The sequence below is a fragment of the Botryllus schlosseri genome, chromosome 15, assembly GCF_051294905.1.
Source record: "Botryllus schlosseri isolate E-star chromosome 15, Bs_hap1, whole genome shotgun sequence".
NCBI lineage: Eukaryota > Metazoa > Chordata > Ascidiacea > Stolidobranchia > Styelidae > Botryllus > Botryllus schlosseri.
The window spans coordinates 3,161,619-3,184,817 of record NC_137250.1 but is presented as its reverse complement, the minus strand read 5'-3'; the positions used below and the strand labels follow the sequence as shown (position 1 = coordinate 3,184,817).

Genomic DNA, 23,199 nt, shown 5'->3' with positions numbered 1-23,199 from the left:
AAAACGGGTTTCTATACTTGCTACCGATATTACCCCATTAACAACACCTCAATCGCAAGGATTTTGTTTTAATAATGCAGTAAAGATATGAAGTCAAGATTGACCCCGTACGCCTGCTTGATTTTTTTGCATCAGAAAACGATATCAATCTCATCGATTGGTTGAATAAGCATCATTCGCTGACTATGTATTTCGCTCGTGATGTTGTGTGATTGCGGGTCAAACTCACAGCAGAGAGTCACTAAATATTCATAAACGGAAAGATGGATATTTCGAGCAAACTTTTGTAACAAAGCAAGTAAAACTTTTGAGATTGTCAAGGCGCATGCTCGTTTAGTGTTGATTTTTAATGCTGCCAGCGCCATGCATAGAGTGGCCCGCAGTTGAAATGCAATAATTTTCAACCCAATATGTTATAATGAAGTGAAAATTGTAATATATGAAAAAGGTTCACAGTGCAGAACCTATCAAGGTTCTGTTGTGAACGCGAACCTCTAAATTTCCGAGGTTCCCACACAGAACGCGAACGTGAACCTCACGTTCACACCATCCCTAGGTGATACCATAAAAATGACTCGATTTATGTCGGTTCAAATATTACAATCAGAGAAGGACTTGCGACGCGGAACGCCGTGACTTGGTACAACCGTGGACGCAACAAAATATCAAACTGTTATGGGGGCTGGTATAATACATCAAAATGTCGTAGCTGCGCTGCGTACCGTATTTAGATATCTAAGCAGGTCGGGATGGCAATCATTGGCATTCTGTTGTTCCTTAATGTTTCGTTAGTTACATCTTGCGTCGTCTTGGATCTCTTTATCCATGTTATTATCGCCAATTAAAGGTGGCGAGTAAAGTAGTGGTATTCGTTCCACATCAGCTGGACCACCAATGCATTCTTCGGCGATTCGACATTTCTATCATTGAATAGTCTTTTCACTTTGAAATGAACCCGAGTATTCCCGGCTGACACTCGTATACTCGTATTACTCGTATATACTCGTATTCGTCAGCAACTAGTAGAGAATTGGAATGAACATTGTTTATCAACGATCGTATCACAAAATATGACGTCACCGCAGCATGAAATTTCGAATAAGAGAGCGTTCAATGTACTATATTTTTAGATGGTACACGAACTACTTTTGTTGACTCAGCCTTGGCTGGTGTATTTTGATAAAAGTCGACTCCAAGGCACACAAATGAAAGTGTGAACGATACTTTTCCGCGCAAACGAGATTATCCAACAGATGCTTGCCAATCGCAGAATTTATGACCTTTGACCTGGTTGATTAGGTTGATGACGTGTTCAGGGTAAGATTCGTCTATTACTATGACACAATTATCATTCTATTTTAGCTGTTATTGATCTGTTCTAATATTCGAAGGAAAATCTAAATCTGAATTAATTTGACTTTGGTTATGACATGAACAATAGCCTAGTTATCAGGAGTAGGCATATGCTGCCCGAAACCCAGATTGGGCTGTAGCCTACTGCTCCAACGCTGTGACATCAGATCAGTCTTAGTCAAATTCTAAAATATTTTGCCTATAATGATGGCACGTCAAATGTCCGCTATAAGCTGCAAAATTATAACGCGACAGCTTTTGCGATGTCATGATGAATTTACACTCTCGCATGGTGTATATGACTAATTATTTTGACGAACTATGCCAGTAAGTACAACAACGATTTCATTCAGATATTCAAATATGTGATTTATTTTCGTGTCAGGCGTGAATTCACAATAGTGAATATCATTCTCACGATGTGTGTGCAATTCCAGTCAGCACGGTCCCGTAAAATAAGACCTAGTTGGAAATACCCAGAATGCCGGCTGCGGCCCGCGGCTCCCTCAAAAACTAGTAAATATCTGTATTCAGTGCATTGTAACCAATAGCAATAGGCATACCGCATGCGTACGTTCATTGTTCAATTGCGAGAAATATTCATTATGGCTGAATTTCATATTTTAATACGACGGTACTTGAAACGCGCACCAATCGTTATTTCGCGATTCCTTACTCATCGTTCGGATATGCAGTTTAATGCCGAACAAAATGTATAAACAATCAAAAAGAGACTAGTGGGGAGTTCGAGTTGATTTAAAAACACCTGATCGGCGCAGTCGAAAATGGTCGACGGACGCTTTTTTATCGGTGCTTCCCAACCGGAGCAATTTCAGATGGGTGGCGAAGACGTTCCAAATGTCACACTTTCGTCTTCAACTTTTCGAATATTCCATTTCCGAATACACATTCTCTTCCTCCAAAATAAAATATTTTGCGCCCATAAGCGCCACAAGCCACGTTGCCCTGCTCACAATGATTCGTGAGCAAGATTTGCGTCACAGTTGTCATGTTCGTGCATTTACGTTTCAGTGTCGTACAGCTCTTTCTTTCTATAGGATTAGTAATTACAGCCAATAATTATTTCCTCGTGTGTCGTGCTTGTATTTATACCCTGTGTTCTGTTGTCTCGTGGTCTTCCATTTAACTGCACTCTGGATCGTGTCGCCTGTAGTAAAGTTATACTGCTGATAATATACTGATTTCTTATTGCAACCTCGTCGCATTGAGTTATTGTTGAAACAAGATCAAGAACATAACAACAGTCATGTTGATTAAAGCGTGAAATTCGACAGTGCGTTGTTGCATATGCGTGAGATTGAAATTCATGATTTCCTCCAAAGGCTTTGCGAGCGTTGATCGGGAAATGCAGCAGGTCAGTACGATTTGTCGCTATAATCAGCAAACAATTGCCTCAACGCAAGCTACTCACAACACCTTTCTGTTCGACGTAATGGACCAGGGGCTGGCAACCTTTTGTGTGCAGCGGTCCAAAATGTCAATTTTTTACCAGCTTGAATTCCAGACATTCAATTCATTAATATTTAACGTACCAAGCAAGTAATGCCAACAACCGTTTTTCTGCAGCTGGCAACGGCATCCGTCACGTCAGTGATTCTTGATAAGTCGCGAAGGGAATAAATTTTGGTCGCTACCGCACCCGATCAATCGTTGATATGTTCGTGATATTTACATAATTTATTTTCCGTCGCGCACGCATTGGGCAATGATCGATCTTATGTGGTTGATTTGGTCGTTTCCCAGTCCACTGTGTTCGGTACCATATCCAATAAGTGACAGACCAATCAGTGTTGTTGCGATGATATGGTCTGATGATGATGAAAAATGTGCCCACCCCTGTATCATTCAAGTCGGTTTGGTGTCACATTGAGACCGATCTGACACTAGATTTATCTGCAAAGGTCACGGTAAAGCTGTAAAGATTGTCGTTGCTCCAGATATAATGCAATTGCTTGCACGCCAGACGAAACCAAAAGAATATCTTCTTCCGAGAGACGAACACGATTCCAAATACGCATTTTGACACGAGGCTCATTATTATTTTCTTTGGTGGGTCTCATTTGATACGTGCGGCTCAAGCTGTGGGCGTTAAATTGTTTCGCGCTGGTCAAGTTTCGCTCCGGTAGGCTGCACAGCGAACGCTCCTAGACTAAAGCATACAAACGGTTTCATACGATATTCGGTTGACGTTCTTTCATAACTGCTAATACGGTTGACTCATTTCTGTACATTATGCATAGTTTAAAAAAATATTTTCTAAAAACATTTTCTATATTGATATATATTTATTTGTTGAGGGTTGGTTTCCCCATTATAATCAAGACATCAGGTTCCAAGAAATCGCGCCAAGCGCGGGAAAAAATTTCAAGATAGTAACATCTGCCCTAAAAGACTCTATTTTATGTTGATTTACGAAAAAAATTTGGATCGCCTACTAGTTTTACATTTTGAGAACTTTTGTTTCACTTTTTGCAAAAACATGGTCTCAATATGTCGCTTGTGTCAAATCATTTGGCGTGCCATTAAAAATCACCTCATGGGCAACAAATGGCACGGGTGCCGGGGTTTGTCTACCGCTGTAATAGACGAATGGCTGAGTGGATGCGCGCTTTCTCATCTGTTGTTTGTTTGTGGTATTCATGGTGTTTTTCTGCTACAATGGTCATTTACATTAGGTCGATATTCTTTATTGTGATGCCACCTCTGACGACTCGGAGCACGGACCACTTCCAGTCTTTTTTGGAATACCGCTTAAGCAGATCGGATGACGAGGAGCCTTGATTAGCCCTTCACATCTGTAATCATCTGTTACATGCAGGACCATAACTGCCGCACCTCAACCCCCCAATGGGTGCATCGAGCTCGACAACGGGCCCCAATTATCTCATGAATAAACGTAAATGATGTGGAGTATTTGGTTGGAGAATTATTGAACGTCTATCAAATTTTCTTCGTGCCGGGCGCGATTTCACATCGTCAGATGTTTTGGTTACAATATGGGTACCAATATCCCTAATAAAATAATAGGCATAATTTATAGAAATAGGCGTTCCAGGGTGGGCCATTACCTCGCCACCACATACCAAGATTTATGAAGTTTCGGCCAACATGTGACCGAGCGAAAAGTGCTGCCAAAACAATCGACAGTGAGAAAACCTCTTCCGAAAAGAATCGATACCTTCGGTATATATATGCGGAATGGTCCATTGACAATAGGCGCCTAAACGGCTGTCTTCAAATATTGCTGTCTCCTAAAATTCGTAATAGTATATACAAGTGCCAATATCATAGATTTATTGCCATCATGAATTCGGTAAAATATTCCCCCTATGCGTAACCATACAGCTGTAACACACTAACTGCATAAAACTGGCGCCCAAGAGCAGTCATCTAAATGTTAGTCGCGAGAGGGCGTCTGGTGGGTCGCATAATGAAATTGGGATGAAAAGAAGATCGCAAACTGACAAAGATTGGGAAGCACTGCTTTATATAACCTTGTGGCAAATACCACCACACAAAGTTATTGCTTTTAATTAAATTCCTACGTCTATTCTGAATACCACTAATGATCTACGTAGTCCTACATAAAAATTAAATGACAAAGTTCAACAAATGGAAGTGTATAAATGGACATTGGACATTTTTGTTTGACGAAGCAATAAAATGTCTGTATACATTACCAGCGAAAAACATGGTAGCGCATAACGTAGTGGTACTTTCCACCGCTGCAACACCGATCCAACAACGGCCGAATAGCGTGTCGTATTCGCATTACCAAGGAGTAGGGCTGGGCACATTGATTCGAGTACTCGAATCTGAATCGAGTATTAATTTTAACGATTCGAGTCGAGTAGTAAAAGAAGATATTTTCGAGTACTGAAATTATACGCTTCTCGAAACTGAAAGTTAATTTACTAGAGAGAATTATAGTTTTGATACTATTTTCCAATGAGGAAGCCCTGAAACCTTGATTGGCCGTGTCGCAGCATACGAGACATAGTACAAAGCTATACGAACGTTACTGGAAACAGCACATTTCCAAAGTCATGATCATCCCACAACAATGTCAAGAAGTGCAATGAAATCGGTATGGTCGAAAAAATACCACTGCATCTTTAATGTGACAGCTAATAGGCACATTGTTGTGGTGGCATAAAAGGTACATAGTTGAACTTTCATATATTACGTTCTGTTGTGGCGTCATATTAATGGATACTCGAATACTCGACTCGAAGCACAATACGTGATTCAGAATCGATTCACTCAGGTACTCCATTTTGCCCAGCCCTACCAAGGAGTGAGTTGTGTGACTGCTCGTAAGCCTATACATTGGCAGACATGAGCCAGCAAGCACAGTCGCGAGATCGTAAACCTTGCAGGGGTCGGGAGTTTCATCTTGTTGTTGCCCTGTGTTAAGGAGGCAAATGATATGTCGAGGTTTTCCCTAAAGTGCGCGTCCCAAAAGGAATTACTGTCTCTCATCGAATCCACGTTCCATTGTCGCTGGAGTGGTATGCGCTGTGCATGTAACCTCGCAACGACAAACGGCCAATATAAATTTACTTTCTAAAGTAACTTCCGTAGGATTGAGGCAATGCTTTCCTAACATGTTTGTCGATATCGATTATAATCTCGTAACATTATCCGACGGATATTGCGCTTGTGAACGCTAGTTAAATGGGCGCCTTTGGTCGCTCAAACAATTGAGCGACATCCAGCTCAAAACCGGAATTATATTCACCAAACAATTCGCATCGATTTGTAGTCATTTCAATTATGCATATGTATGGAAGGCCTCGATCTCTATTGCATTACCTTCGAGGATATATTCTGTTTACCTCCAACGTGCCTTCAAATCGCAGTTATTCCACCTCTGCACATTTTAGCTACTCGATGCTATGACCGTGACCGCGCATCATAACGCTTAGTCAAGCAATCCTGTATGTCCTGAGATCATTTTATAGGTATTAAAAATGAGAAATATGAGAAATTCTGAATTACCGGAATGACATCGAATGCCATATTTTCATATGTAGCGTGAACGCGTCACCCGAGTAGAAATATGAAGGATCATTTTTCGATCACGTACTCGCATTCCTAGAGATTCAGCGATATAACAATATTACTTGTGAATTGTCACCTATAACTTACTATGCGTGCCTTGTACAATTCAATGCGAGATAACGGTACTATGGATGACAGCAATAAACAGATGCTTATTCTCTCTGTTTCGAGGATTAATAATTACATTGGAGATATGGCTTTTTCCCGCATTCATGCTCCGGGTCGTCTACACACCATTTCCTTTTTCCTTGCATCATTGGGAAGTAATACTGCAGATAGACGATAACATGCTGTTGTGTACATCAAGATGTCGCATGTCCTAAACCCGCTTGTCCTTTAAGTATGAACAATTAAACATATACTTATAATCAAATCAGATCAAATAATATTTGCAGAGCTTCTTGGAGGTGCAGAACTTGAATATAGGCTACTAATAATATGCATATTTGTACAGTGTTATCCATTCTTACTTATGATCAGATTTAGGATATATGCATTGAATCCTAGTATCAATATTTTCCGACACAATGTACTAGAACGAAACCCCGATGAATTGTGAATTTCGATTTTGCCGTTCTAACTTCTCCACCATACGTTGGTATAACAGTGGGCGAATGATATGTGGTATGCAAAGAAGTGCTTTGATTTGAATTAGGATTAAAATGGCATTCAGTAATTTGGCAGGATTTTCCCTGCGGTTGTCAGTGAATGAGTTGAACACATACTCACTTCGTAATTACTGTCGATTCCTTAAATGTTATGTTGACAATATCGAAATCATATTGTGGATTTCTGTCGTATTGAAAGTGCAGTCAATATAATCTACATAAACACAGCATTAATAACTCCGGAAATGAGTACTATTGTTGCGTGGAATATTAATATTGATTTAACCTGTAGTTTCGCCATGTTCCACGGGATGTGGTTCCAACTTTACAAGGTGTTCAGGAAACTTAGTTTTTAACACGGCATGTTGGCCGCCGCACTTTCAAAATAATCGTATATTTAACGTGTGGTTGATTGCAGTGCAATATGCCCTTCTTCTCATGTATTTCATCGGGATTAACCCACCCTGATGCTAATCACTTACACTAAACAACTGCGATAGGGATTATAGGTCATTTGAGACGACTCTCCAAATCAGTTTGGATGTGACAGTTCTCAATGTTAGACGCATGGTTAATACCGTCCGCTTTTGTTAGTAGCGTCTTACAGCAGTAATTAATTGACGCCTACTCGAGGGAACTTCGTAGAAAAGATGGGCTCAATAGCGAAAGACAACATTCCATACGATCTTGAGGATAGCCTTATAGAAGCTATTGATAAGATCCTACGCGGAAGACGGCCGAACGAGAGTAGCTTCGAAGCGATTCTGTCTATGATTTGCGATATCGTTAATCTGGAAGACGAATTTAGGCTTGCGGTATTCAACCCGCGATATTTGCAGAGGTTGAAACGAGTGTGGAGTAACCGCCACGCAGTCAACGACAATTTCCGCTGGCCAGCAAGCTTCGCTGAGAACAATCTCCCCAGGACTCGGAATAGCGAACTGTCCAATTCCGTTTTATCTCTCGGCGAGAGCAGCCTCTCAAGTGATCCGTTCCCACTCGAAGAGTATGTTGGCAGACAGCAAGAATTTGTCAGTTTATGTTCAGGTGATGTTGAAATCAGCAGCTCGGCCTCGTCGATAAAGTGCATCAGACCTAAAAATGGAAACTCGGTGAAGGGTTCTAAAGCATTAGCCTTCGCCAAAGTGAAAGAGGGCCAGATTGATTTACAAAGTATCTGTTTATCTTGTGGGGACACCAATATCGTTGCTAAGCATCCCCTGTTCATGGGCGGGCTGTGTGCGGAGCACAAAATATTGTTCTACGAGAACTTCTTCAAATATAATTCCGACGGATGCCATTCCTGTTGCTCAGTATGTTGTAAAGGAAGAAAGGTGTTGCTTTGCGATGTCCCAGATTGCGGAAGGTGCTATTGCCAAATGTGTGTTGATAGTGCCACCGAGAAGAATTATTTCCAAGTGGCGGTGTCGTCTAAGCGGTGGATATGCTTCTTTTGTCAGCCTACACATAATTCTCTGCTTAAAAGACGTGAGGAATGGCAAGAGGAAATTCAGACCTTGTTTCAAAACATTGACGATTCGCAATATCCCGGATTTTACGTGCCGAAACCAACTCCAATCAGCTCCAGGAAACCTCTCCGAGTTTTATCTCTATTTGACGGCATAGCCACAGGAATGGTGGCACTCAAGCAGCTCGGCCTCGGGATTGGATCGTTCTTCGCCTCCGAGATCGACGAAGATGCAATCCGTTTGGTGCAAAATAGGCACCCAGAGGTAGTTCACATTGGAGACATAACTAAACTTTCCGATGAATATATCTACAAACTGGGACCATTTGATTTGCTGTTGGGCGGCAGTCCTTGCAACGACCTATCGGGGGCCAATCCTAGAAGAAAGGGGCTTATAGACGCGGAGGGCAGTGGGTGTTTGTTCTTCGACTTTTATCGGGTACTAAAGACCATAGAGCCACCACGCGGTGCCAATGGAAAGTACAGAGAGCGTCCGTTCTTTTGGCTGTTCGAAAACGTGGTTTCTATGAAAGGAATCGAGAAGCAGAGAATATCTCGATTTTTACAATGCGAACCCCGAATGGCAGATGCACGATACGTTAGCGCTGCCGCTAGACCGCGATTGTTCTGGGGAAATATCCCTGGACTGCGAAACCGTAAAATCGCACCTGGCGCCAACGATCGTCTCAAGGTACAAAACTGTTTAGAGCCAGGCCGTAAAGCCACAGTCGAAAAGTTGAATACGATCACAACAAAATTTACATGTCTGTACCAAGGGCAGGCGAGGCAAGCCCCAGTGGTTCATCATGGAAAGGAAGATATCTTGTGGACGACTGAGGTAGAAAAAATATTTGGGGTACCAGAACATTACACCGACGTCAACAATCTAGGGCCTCGCGAACGTTTGGCTCTGCTCGGCAGATCGTGGTCTGTTCCGGTCGTGAGGATTATTCTGGCGCCACTGAAAGAATACTTCGCGAGCATTCAACCGGAATCAATGGACGGAGTGATTCTGTGGTGGAATTAAATATAACGCTATCAGTTGGATCGCTTTATAGTTACCTACATTTGGAATATTCGAATGTGAATAAAATGTCCGATGAATTGTAAGCAAATGGATATCGTGATGAACAACATTGTTCGTTTCTCTCGAGCCATGTGCAGTAGATGCGTTTCGCAATTTGGCTACATATCGCGATGCGCACCGGTACATATTTGTATAAAGCTCCCTGAATTTCCATTTCATTCACACACCAACATGGCAAATTTACTTCGTGGAATTGCTATTTCTTGATGATCAACACACAGTAATCTTGGAATTCTGGGTCGAATACATACAACCTGAAATGTAAAAGAGTCAGCAGTTTAATAGTCACACGATTGAGATAAAATGGAATGAGTTAAAACGACTTGGTGAGCCCACCAATCCAACTCGGAACATGGCCTTCATTTGGTAATGAAATTAAGAGAATGGTATAACGTATGGATCTGGATGGTAAAGATTGGAGAATGGCGTAGGATACTATCTAGAAATGAACACAAATAGTAATCTTATTTTCTCATAAATATTCAACAACTTGCAAATCTCCATAAACTCCTGAAGCCATACACAATACACATTGAACGTGTGCCCAGTCCAAACTAATAGCACGAGGCATATCGCACTTGTACTTCCTGGGCTTACCGCCAAACGCCCCTTCAATTCCTAAACCACGACAAGGATTTGGTTTGTATATTCCGCACACAAACTACGTAGGTCCTTATGGCATTAATGCGTTGACCCAGCAATTTATAAGGAATATGATACTTGTATAAATATCACAACAGGCACTGTACAATAAAGATTTGAAATAGTGTAAGGCAATTTACCTTTCAACGATATCGTACATTGCGGTGTAGTCAACACTTGAAGCTTTATTATCCGCTTAGTACAGGACTACAGGTGTTCATGACTTGCGCTCAATAATAGCCATCGTTGATTAACAACCGTGTTCGGTAATCGATTGGTTGAAAACCTCATTGCTGCATCAGAATTGATATCTACCGAGAGTCTGGTGACATAACATCCTTCATGAGCGACGATGACCGCTAATCACGTGCACTTATTGCATTATTTGAGGAATTAGGATTTGGAAACGTGTGGTGTGAAATTTAAAGCACATACCTTGTAATTGCTAATGCTATAATGGAAAGAAACAAGATTTGAACTTGAATATGGAAACAGTGATTTGCAAAATTTATTGTAATGGCATACTTTACTATATTGGCTTTATTTTGAACCTGGATTACTCGAACTTGAACATTATTTTGGATGGTGGCAAAATGAAAGCGAAAGAAATGGTAATTTGTAATATTTTTCTTTTTGTTTGATCTAGTACGCGTAACCGATTCCAATAACATTTGAGTAGCGACAATCATTACCGGAGTTCATGCTCCAACAAAGCTATTTATAATAATAGCCCCCTCGATGCGAGCCCTCGGTAAATTCCCGAAGACTGCGTGCCATGAGCATGGCTAAAGATGTACAATTGTACATTGTACAATTCACTTCCACCATCTCTAACGGTAAATCCAACTGGTAAGTGCATTAAGTGTTGTAGGCTGATATACAGAATTGAATGGATAAGTATTGTGTCGGCTTTATTTATTGCGACTCGTTTGTGTTCGCTACGAAATGATTGTGCATGTACTGCTACTGATTCTAATCGCTGCTAGGTTGGTAGCAATTTGGCGCCCACTGATTATGCAATATTTGCGGGATGCCAGAATTCCTGGAAGTAGTATAGATTTACTTCGCGTTACTCGCGATCTGTTGTTGATGTTCGATAATTATCTTAGTATAATGCAGACCTGGGCAAAGTGCGGCCCGCGGGCCAAATGCGGCCCGCCGAGCGATTCTGTGCGGCCCGCGAAAGGTTGCTTGAAATTTAAAAATATCAAACCTACTTTTTAATGTTGCTGCGTGGACTACAACCATAGGATGTATAAACTGAACCGGAAATTCGTTTACTATCAAGCCTGTTCATTAACATACCGTGATTACGCACTTACGCAGCCTATACGTACCTCACATGCCTAATCCAGATTCAAAGTATAGTCAATGTAGCAAATTATGCCGTTAGAATTAAAGTCACCAGAAGTCACCAAACCTTCTTTGTTGCCATTGTCACATTACGCATTACACGATCTGTGTTTCAAATTGTTACGTGATGTGTTTCCAAATCCATAATTCGTGAAACAAGTGAATCAGTGCCCATGATTTTTATGAATATATCACCACCCATAAAGGATGTCAAAAAAGAAAGCGGAAAGTTGAAATTCAAAGATGGTTAATAACTGCAACCTTGGCTAAACAAGTAGGCCATTTCGGCAAGCTGCACACTTCTCGCAAACCAACTACCAAGACAATAAGCTGTATATTATAGGACTGTAACTCCCGCACCCCAAACCCCCCAATTGGGTGGCGAGCTCGACGGGCGCCCAAAATAATTTTGTGAATGTACTTAAATTATAGGGTATTTTTTTGAAAATTTATGCAACTTCATTCAAATTTTTCTCGCGCTCCGCGCGATTTAGAGATCATTGGTTTTTAGAGCTAGGCATTTCGGCGTTAGCCATTACCGCGCCACGACGCACCAAGATAAATGAACTTTAGGACAACAAGGGATTCCGAGAAGGCACTGCGGTTGCAACTGCTGATCAAATTAACCAAGTAAAGGGAAAAAAAGCTCGACAGCGAGAAAACCTTGGCCGAAAAAGACTGCCCTTATGTTGACTGAAAACCACGAAGTCCAATTGACCATAGGCAATATTTGCCAGTGAAGAAATACCAATCGGGAATCGGGTGCGTCTTTTTAGTTTGCTACGCTTTGGCGATTTCAATATCTTTTCACATAACAGAAGGGAGGTCACGAAATAACAACATGCAACGAAGTAATTATACCAACGGGCCCTCCCGAATATTTCCAAGAAAGTAGGCCTACCTCCCTCAGCTCCAGCGGTAAAACTGAGTAGGCCACTACGTGGGCTGAGAGAGGTTAAAAAATATAGCAATACACTTGCAATTAGCTATATTATTGACAGATTGAATAATGAATCCACCAACGATGTTTCCATGCATGCACTGGTTTTTTTGATTCATGTAGAATAAATTTGGCGTACTTTTGTATTGCCCATTTCCCGATAAGACACTCCCGTCACGCTATAGCTACTCCAAGTCGTTTCGACACCTTTTCATTGTATCGCAGTTTTGTGGTGTTTGGAAATGATGAAAATATTAATAAACTGATACTGATACTGATAGCTCGGGTTATTTTGCACAAAATGTTTTGAACTAGGTATTGTATCCTGCAGCGCACTGCGTGTCGATATCAAAATAGCACTGTACTGTACAAATTTTGAGAGAGATGCCCTTCCCACATTAAAGATGTTTTGAAGATTTTTGGCCAGAATGATTATCTGAATATACTTGTATCTGAGAGCTACCAAAGTATATCGTCAGAATATTTCCTCATCGTATCATAACGGATGATTCTGCTTAGTGCTGTTACCCCCATTTATGTTCAAGTTGAGAGGTTGGTGAAGTACTAAATTGAATGTGGGTATAAAGATCTCTACCACATTCTCAGTTGATTTAGTAGTCGCGCGAAGAAATAAAACAAACACCAATACAATTAACTTCCCCGTATTTCCAATCGCAGTGCAGAATTCGGGATGCGTACATCGACCTAGAACCAAATGCTACGAGCCTGTAGGCCTTACCCGATGGTTGTTATAACAACTTGGATTTGATCCCGAAAATAGCACATACAATTATACCGTTAGTTAGTCGAGTGGCCTAATAGTGAAGTCCCAGCCAGACTTCGATCACTTTACTCATTAATTTTTACTACAATCCTTAGAATAGAGGGCGCCAGAACCAGGCATTTTTCGAATGGGGGCGATGGAGAAAAAAGGTTAAGAACCACTGCTTTAGCATAATTGCTAAGATCACAGGCAAAAATGGAAGCAAATCATGTTAATATCTTTATTCAATACATATGTGTTACAAGTTACTGTCGTACTGAACACACTTTACTGACATTATAGTGCACGAGGTGCAATCAATTTTCAACGTTGAACATTTGTGTTCGGTCCGCGAAAAGATTTCATTCCGAAATCGGTCCACGGAGCAGTAACGGTTGCCGACAACTGCTTTAGAGCAGGGCTCTTCAACCGGGTGCTTCGTACACCTCGGGGTGTACCAAATTTATAAAAGGGTGTACCATTCAGATGGGGTGAACCGGGGTGTACCAGGCCCGCATTAAAATAGACAAATACCTAGCTATCACAATAAATAGGCAATGTTATACCTCAGAACTAGGGCTGGGCACAATGATTCGAGTACTCGAATATGAATCGAGTAATTATTTCAAAGATTCGAATCGAGTAGCAAAAGACGATTTTTTCCGAGTACTGAAATTCTACGCCCCTCGCCATTGCAAGTTATTTTATCAACGAGAGTTACGGTTTCGATACTATTTTCCACTGTGGAAGCCTTGAAACCCGGATTGGCCTTTCGCAGCATATGAAACGTATAGTACAAAGCTACGGCTGTGACTGGAAAAACATTTCGGAAGTCATGATCCTCCCACAACATTGTCAGAAATCTTGAATATGATGAATAACAGGCATTATATTCTTTGTGGTGGCATAAGTGGTACATATTTTAACTTTGACATATTACACTTTGTTATGACGAGATAATGAGTGATGCTCGAAGACTCGACTCGACTCGAAGCATAATACGTGATTCAGAATCGAATCACTCAGGAACTCGATTTTGGCCAGCCCTACTCAGAACATGTTGACCGGTTGTGAAATATATTACAATGTTCACATCAGTTGTACGCAGCTTGTAAATTACATTCCTTTTGTGATGCAATATGCTAATGTTAATTCCTTGTCGTTCGTTCATCATTCATTGTTAATGGGTCGAGTTTGAGAAACACTGTGTTAGGTGGTGGTCCTGAAACCTGGAGTCCTGTTTAGTATCTAGCATTCCCAATACGTCACAGCCTTGTTCATATACATATTTCAACTGGTCAAAGGTGGAAACCTGCAGGGGTACGGTCACATGCAGCCGTTAAACAATAATTATATGCGGCCCTCTTTACACATAATTAAGTTAGCGTGTGTTGACGGCCGTCAATATGCAATTTGAGTTAACAATTTGGTTCCTATATCTTTTAAGAGAGGTATTGATTAAACTTGAAAATCTTATTCACGCCTGGTGCGATTCAGGGTAATCTTTTTGTTTTTAATATATTAGTGTAATCTGCGCCACACAGCGAGCCACAGAGGAAATTGATGCACCCCATAAGGAAATACCAAGTCAGAATCGTGTGCGTTTCACGAATGAAGGTTTATTCTGCTACGTTCGGGCGATTCCAATACATATTTCGACTATGCCTACAATCTTGATGGGGGGTAAAAAATAACAACATGCAACAAAGTGATTAATAAAAACTAGAAGATGTATCGTCATTAATTATGCGCCCAAAATTTTCGAAGACAACACTTACATCAGCTCTATAGTTAATCTGATCACGTGGGCAAAGAATGGACAAATATTTGACAGTATTGTATGAAACAACCAAGAATCAACGAAATTATGTTTCCAAACAGAAAAGTATTCCAGATAACAGTCCCTAGCATTTAAACTCCCTATTTTGGATTATAGATATAGTAAACCTCCGGCACAGTTAACAACTTTTATACGCAAGGGCAATACGTGGTACCAAGTTTCCAGTAGCTAATTTGTCGTGAGTATACGACGTCGAGATGCCATTGAGGTTATATGCTTTATATCTAATCGAAAAAGGTCGTGGATAGCGATAAGGTTGATTGTCGAACCGTCCTGGTTTAAGCTTACTACGGCATCAGTGTGTTATGTGACAGGGGTTCAGGGGTGTACGAGTTTCGAATAAAAGGTAAAAGGGTGTACCACGACGAAAAGGTGGAAGAGCACTGCTTTGGAGAACATGCACGTGCTGTAATTCATTGGTGTGGGAGGGATGGAGTCCGTGCTATTATATGAAACAGCAGTCCAGATATCTGGTTCGTAGCTAATGAGATATCTGAGGCTATAATGACGATCATATGAATGTGATTTAATGAGAAATACGTCCGTTTTTTTTTCTGCCAGCGGATCACATAAACTGCTGGTGATTCCGTCATTCATAAAGTATAATTATCATTGAGTAGATATGGTAACTATTACCGAAAGAGACATGGCGATATCCGAGGAAGCTGCGCTCACGAGTCGGTCGGCAGAAAAATTTTAGGCAGAACGCAACGTCAATAGCTGAAATAAAAAACACTCGTTCGAAATCTCGCTGACTGAAAACTACTGGTTAGTTATTTTTTACTTTATCCGCGTGGAGCGTGTTCAAGTCCAGTGAAAATAAGCAGGCTGGTAGCAGAGCTATCGAAGTTATTTTGATATGTTTATACGGCAGAATTGTAGTTTCACTAATGATGATAATAGTTAGTGATATATGATGTAGGGATGGCGCGAACCCCTGAGAGGTTCCGCTTCGTGTGAACGCAAACCTTTTTGAACGGTTCTGTGTGAAAGTGAAAGCGAACGTGAACCTATAACGTCACGTGACGTCATACTGCTAATTTCATCCCTACATTTCAGTGAAGTGATACCTTTGCATCTTTATCGTTTTCAATCCTCTCGACGAATCGATCGCTCTACGCTTCACCACCGGGAAAATCATTTCCAGAACTTTAATAAGCTATACCTTCGGGACAAGCAGAATTATCACCAGCCAGTCGCTTTAAGTGTAAGCCTACTCCAAACTTTCGTCGGAGTAGTTTTGTTCGAGGTACTGACGTCGCCATCAGCGTGAGTTTGTTCTGTCGAGTATCTCGTGCGTAGAGCTTCCTCGTATTTCTTGAAGTAATTTTCTTCAAGTTGCGTTCGGTAATAATTTTCAGATCTACAGATTCATGAACATTCCAAATGAATGGTTCACGCGCATCGAGATCCACTCACCGTAGGATTGAGGTAATATATACGCATAAAATCTCATTCATATGAATTTATATTCGTGAATATTTCATTCGCCATGACGAGGGTTACATTTGAAACAAAAAGACTTCCAGAAAAATTACTGAACGTGATTTTCCAACGATAATGGCTAACTCAAATCAGCGGTATATATAATATGCTATGGACTCGTCATATCAGTTATATCCGCAGTCGCATCACTCAGGTTCTATCAATAATTCCGTAAATTACTGGGTAAATTTTTTAAAAATGTCTTTACCTCATGGACACATTTCGAAGTAGTGTACACTTAATAACAGGACTGGCGGTGGCATTATCTGGAATTTGACAGTCCATCCATGGCAACACATGACCGCTTTATTATTAGTATTAAGATATACGCAAAAGATTTCAGCAATTTCGTGACAATTGATCTACCTCATCACTTTGATGCATGCTATATGGTGGATGAACCAAACGCGAATAAATCAGCGGCATGGCCCGAAACACTTACAAAATAACTAAAATAGAAGATAAAAAAGGGGTTGGAAAAGCAAGGCAATTATTATTTAACACAGTGGTCGGGAACCTTTTTTGTCCGAAGAGCCAAATTGGCCTTATTTTTTCCATTTTACCTCCCAAAGAGCCATACATGTCAATCAGCTGTTACGTCACAATTGAAAAGTTCTGACGTCATTGTAGAACTAATTCGAACTCAACTATACGGAATTCGTTGAGTGCGCCACATTTTCTCTGTAAAAACTCCAACTAATCATGCTGGTTGCCTTGCTTGAGCATGCGAAACTTGAGTTACAAGAACGTAGGTTCGCCGTGATGCTCCTTTTAAATGTGAGCACTGAGCACACATATGATCACATGCGTAGGTGGAGCCAAAAATTTTATTGGTCACTACAGTAATCTATATAGGCCTGGCCTACGCACTATAAGCTGTTAACGAAAATGTTGAAACTTTCAAGTATTATTGGTATTTTCTATTGATGTTCATGAATGACTAGATTTTGAACATTTTTCTCCCAAATTCACACAATTTGCATTTTATTGTTCGAAAATATAGTGCGAAACGGAAGGTAAGACACGTACTGGCCAAGTCTCGCCATTGATAACGCAATTTATCGTAAATAGCTTAAAATTTATTAGAACCGATATTAATCCAATGTAACTGTCGCATTGATTCCGAAGATCTCAATACTGACCGACTTCTCAATTCTCACAGAATTCGGCAGTAACATATAGCGTTGCGCTACACGCCTATTTTATCGCCGGTAGAGCTAAAACTTGCCAATCAAGAACGTGGATAGCTATGGCGTTGTTTGTAATTCGAGTTGGTAGTTGTGAATGTCACGTTCACGGCAGTTCATTTCGAGCCGTAGATAAGGACGACAATGTGTATTTGAAAACTCCGTCGTCATATTGGTGTCGCCATGTCTGCTATTCTCTTTGATCAATCAACGTATCGCGCAATTCAAGATTTCGTGTCTGGTAGGTTACATCGAACTCGCGAGTGATAGTGGTCGCCGACGAGACAGTAACTTAAATTTGAGGATTTTCAAAAGAGTTCGAGCCCCTAACCCTGAATACGGCATTTCCTTTACCTCTCAAAGACATGTCTACACTGCCATGGCAATAATCATTCTAGTCGCGATGAAAATTTTCTAAAAAGTCGCGCCAATATTGATCAATTCAGTAGAAAAATAAATATTTGGCAAAGAGCCATATCCTATACCCAAAAGAGCCATATATGGCTCGCGAGCCATAGGTTCTCGACCACTGGTCTATTGTCATTCAGATGAAAGTAGATCTCGCCAGAGTAGTTCTGAATTGGAAAGTGAGAAATTGCCTCTCGAAGATCACCGGAGCTGAAGGAACTTCGAAATTCATACTTCTTTTTTCCAAGTAAATTTCTTCATTTTATTTTTATTTTTGATTAATTTTGACTCTATGCAGGTGGTTTGAGATCATCAACTGTGGCTATAAATGTCCAATAAAAAAAAGATGAACGTTTGACATGGCTTGAGAAGGACTTTGTGAAATCGTTGATGGATTGAGAAGTAAGCAAGCTAAGTCTTGATGAATTGTGAGCAGTTTCATTCAATTTTGCTGCATGTTTTAGGGAAGACGTATCCAAGCATCATAGAGGCAAGAGAAAAAGGATAATCGCTCGTCTAACTCTTGAGGGACTCATTTTCACGTCGGTCAATTTGGTCAAATTGGCTGAAGTATTTCTGGAAGTGATGCCTCGTGTATGGCTCAAGTCATCTACTCAAGATATTCTTGAAGCGTGTTTCGGAAATCTGGTCTGTGTTAATTGTACACTGTACAGCTTGTGGCATAATTTGATCGCTAATGCGTTCTCACCTAACAGAGAATGCAAGCATATAGATCACGGCATCCTGATGCTTCGCAGGCATACTATGGGCTCCAACACCAGGTTCAGCGTAAGTCCATCAAGAAAATCAAAGGGTCCAATGCCGGTTCCTCCTCCACGCATGGCGCTAATAATGTTTGGACTACCATCTATGAAGAATCCATTGTCAAGAAGAAGAAAGTGTAATTCATAATCATTTCCCAACAAGGTGAGATAGTTAGAGACCATTTGATACAATTTCCTAAATTCTGATATGCATGGAAAAGGAAATTCCTGACTGTAATCAATCCTGATGTCCATCGAGGTTATATTATTTTTTCAGGCTTTTCCTTTTCCATCATATCATTGCATAACTAATCAATTTTAGACCAAGGATGACCGCAGTGGCCGCGATAGATGATCGTCATGAAAGCTGTCCATCAAGGTTATATTATTTTTTAACCTTCACCATATGTTAATAAAGCTGTAACCACTGCACTCTATGAGAGGAATAGGATTGTTTTATACTTTTGTGCTTGGGGTTTCGGCGGCATGTTGTAAACCTGTGTATACAGAATGGTTCTAACATTTGAGTGGGGTTCTAACATTTGAGTGGTGCTATTACTAAGTAACGATTGAGGTTCAGCTAGAGACTGAAGCAATTTCACCCAGGCCAACGTTGCATCAATTGTTCCACTTGTCCATGGTATGCTGCCGTATGATGTTATTTTTCAGATGAAGATGACCAGCCACATGACGCCGCGGACCATGCAAGGAGATTACAAAATATGAAGAAAAATCGAAAACTGTCACTGACACCCAACCCATTTGCTGGATATGAAAGGGTCATGGCGACCCGGAGATCTTTCATTTTAACCGGGTTTATACTTTGGTCTCCGTGGTGCCTTCATGCACCATTCTGCTCGTACCAGTTGTGCCCCGGACAGCTCTGCATAACTGGCTAACATCTAGCAAATGGATGATAAATCGTCAATATACTTGATAATTTGTCAATATACAATACCACACATGATGACTGTCGCAAGTTGCTCATTTATTGCTCAGATGAGAAATGAAAGGATTGCATGACTAGAAGTCAACAATGCTTCTGGTGTGATATATATAGTATTGTACCCTACACCTTCATGTGGTAGAGGTTTGTAAATATTCGCGTCGTCATTGAACCGTCATTCTTGTAATAACGTTTCTTGTTGGTTGAACCCTGCGATCACATACTTGTTGCAATGAGATGTCGATCCTTAGCAGCGCGGGTAGAACATGTCAATCTGAAAAATATAGCAGATTATAAACTAGAGAAGACACTGGCGGTGTGTTCAACTAAATCACAATGTACGCAGGCCATTGTCTCGTCCAGATTCACTAAAATCTACATTGCAAGTTATATGCAATGTTCCCTCTAAGCTGCACAAGTGCGCAAATGCGCAGTGCTGAGACGGTCTCTGCGCACAGAAAATCTAAGTTGCGCACAAAAAATCCAAAGTGATGACCTTTTTTTAGTCGTTACGCACTGTTGTCCAAGGGTCTGCGCAGTGAGTTGGCGAGTGTGCGCAGACTCGTCAAAAATTAGAGGGAAGATTGGTTATATGCCATCAATTTTGAAATTGCAAACATTCTAAAACACTTTCAGATCAAGGTTTTCCCTTCAAATCACCACGTGTACCCTGGTTTCCTTTATTTGACTCTCTTCATTTCCGAAGCTTGTTAACTAGCTTCTTTGTGAAGGAGTGACCCAACACTCTAAGAAATAAGCCAATGACATAGTCCATCACTAGTTTGGAATGGACACACGTTGCTCTGTTGATGCTGCTTCTGAAGTTGAATACGTATGAACTTTGGACAACTCTGTCCTGCAAAATTGAAAAGTTCATTAATATTGGGGATTTGCTGCATTCCCTCGTAAACTCTCTGTAGACTCTCCTAAGAAGAAAGAGCAGTTTTGAGCTTGGATATACAAGCGCCCCAGACTTGCGCTACATCAGGGGGATTAACTTGCCAAAGGGCTTGCCACTGTTATTTATAAGATATTCAAGCAAAGATCGGTCTAACTGGTCATTGAATTTTCGAATTGCCTTTCTCAAAGTAAAACCAGCCATGTATTCTAAAATATCTCTCTCCCTTTCAGAAATGCTGGCAGAGACCAATGACTCCGGCTGAGGTGGCTTCATTCCATTATCAATTATTTTCCATGAGCTCGAATAAAAATTTGGCAGAGAAAAGCCTGTCGTTTGATTTTGTAAATAATATTGGATCACCGCAAACCTTACTGTAACTCATCACAATATCATCTGGATTTCTAGTAGAATTCATACTGATAATCCATCCCGTAGCTAGTTCAATACCTTTTTCAGATAGTTCTGGTGGGTCTTTGAACTCCAATGAGCGCAGCAATGGTTCAAGATCCACTGGTTGCTGAATAATATTTGGAACAGATATGGTGTCCATGCTTTCATCAAAGTCGTTGAAGAGAAGTTCATGGACAATTTCCGGGGGAGTATCGTACCATTCTTCAACAACGTCACTAACTTGCGAGGCCGTAATTTCAATAGATATACAGTATAAATGAGTAAGCCGTGTACCTGATCAAATTAAAATAACAATAATACAGCACTACAGACACTACAGTCGATGTTCAACTTAATCACAACTGTCTAAGTCAGGGGTTCTCAACTTCCCTCGTATTACGGGCCGCATTTTAACAGCGAAAGAGGCTGCGGGCCGCAGAACATTATCACCATGTATTTGCGGGCTGCTATTCAATTTAGGCTACTATAGCCCATTTACCAGTCTTATACGGGCATTTAGTACATTTTTATGCATTATGAAACATTGCAGTTTTTTGTGAGAATATCTAACTTCCAGTGGCACAAGTAAATCCCTTCATGGAGCGTACATTGCATACGTTGCCAAGTCGGTATCTGCACCTTCAACCCAGGGATATCTAGAACACCTAGTTCTAGATATCCCTGCTTCAAACCCTTCCACAAAAGAACCGAACTCTCTGTTTCAATGCGTGAGCGAGCAAGTATAAAATTACGGTAACTGTTTCGTTACAGAGGCCAATAGCCCTTTGAGCTCTCAGTGATAGCAGAAGAAGTCAGGCGTTCGGGATCATTTCTGAGCAAACCAATCAAGTCTTCTCCTTTCCTTCCATGGCTGGAGCCCTACACCAATAGTTACAGAAGTCAGCTTTGTAAAGTGGATGTTTTTTCACTGGTCCCCTCCCCACGTTTGCCCGTCTGCATTTCCTCTGGAAATATGTCCAGTCTGATAAAACGCACTTGGATAATTTGCTATGCCACGTGTGTGCAGTCGGTGGATTCGTCCAATGCTAGGCTAAAGTAGTCTACGTGGAAACGTTTTTCAGAACATGCGATAAAAGATCGACTGACTTTGCTGTTACTCTTCTGGTGACTGTTGAATCAGACAATTTAGCTTCGAAATTTGTCAGGTGATGTTGGACTTGCTGCAAAGTTCCGGAAACAGCGAATATTCGCACAGTACGTTAAAGTTTTATTGAAGTCACACCTTCTCTAACAGATTCTTTGGTTTAGCGATATTCCAAGCAATTATGAGCAATGCGTCTGTAACGTATTCGGCAATTTTAACAATGCCTCGAAACATGGATTGGTGGGCTTGAAACCTAGCTAGCAACGTTTTCTACCCGATCAGGCAGTACAACTCCAGAAGAAACTATCGTGGTACCATTTTAAGGTACTGCGCTTCGTTACAACAACTGTTCTTCGACACATGTGACACATCGGTCATCCATAACAATACAGTGCCAGTAGTAATTGCGTTCCTACTGAAAGATGTCGCGGGCCGCGGGTTGAGAACCCCTGGTCTAAGTAGTACTACATGAAAAGTAATCTAGACAAGCTACGATAATAATAACACTTATGTGCAACTGATAAATCGCTTCTCAAAAGATTTGGTGTTCTAAACTTAGAAGACATGAGGAAGCTAGAAATCGCCAAGTTTATGTATTAACCCGCTATGTGTGTGTTTACGTTAGCCGGAGCATCACTGCAAACAACCGAGACATTCTGGCTGCGATGACTTGTCATTCAAGCGTATCTGATTGACAGGCCACGCAGTTACCGTTCTATCCCATTCAGTTTTCCATGTTGCTACCAATACGCTTCATATGTTCAATTGTGACGTAACAGTTAATCGAGCTCTGAGTAGCAAGCCTCGAATTTTGTATCACTACGCACAATGCCCCTTTTGGCATGAACGCAAAATGGCATGTCAGATTTTCGAG

At 40.9% G+C, this 23,199-nt stretch overlaps 1 pseudogene; it reads left to right on the top strand.

Moving 5' to 3' along the window:
- Window positions 1-7,381: 7,381 nt before the first annotated feature.
- Window positions 7,382-9,560, top strand: LOC145457967 (DNA (cytosine-5)-methyltransferase 3A pseudogene; annotated as a pseudogene).
- Window positions 9,561-23,199: the final 13,639 nt, after the last annotated feature.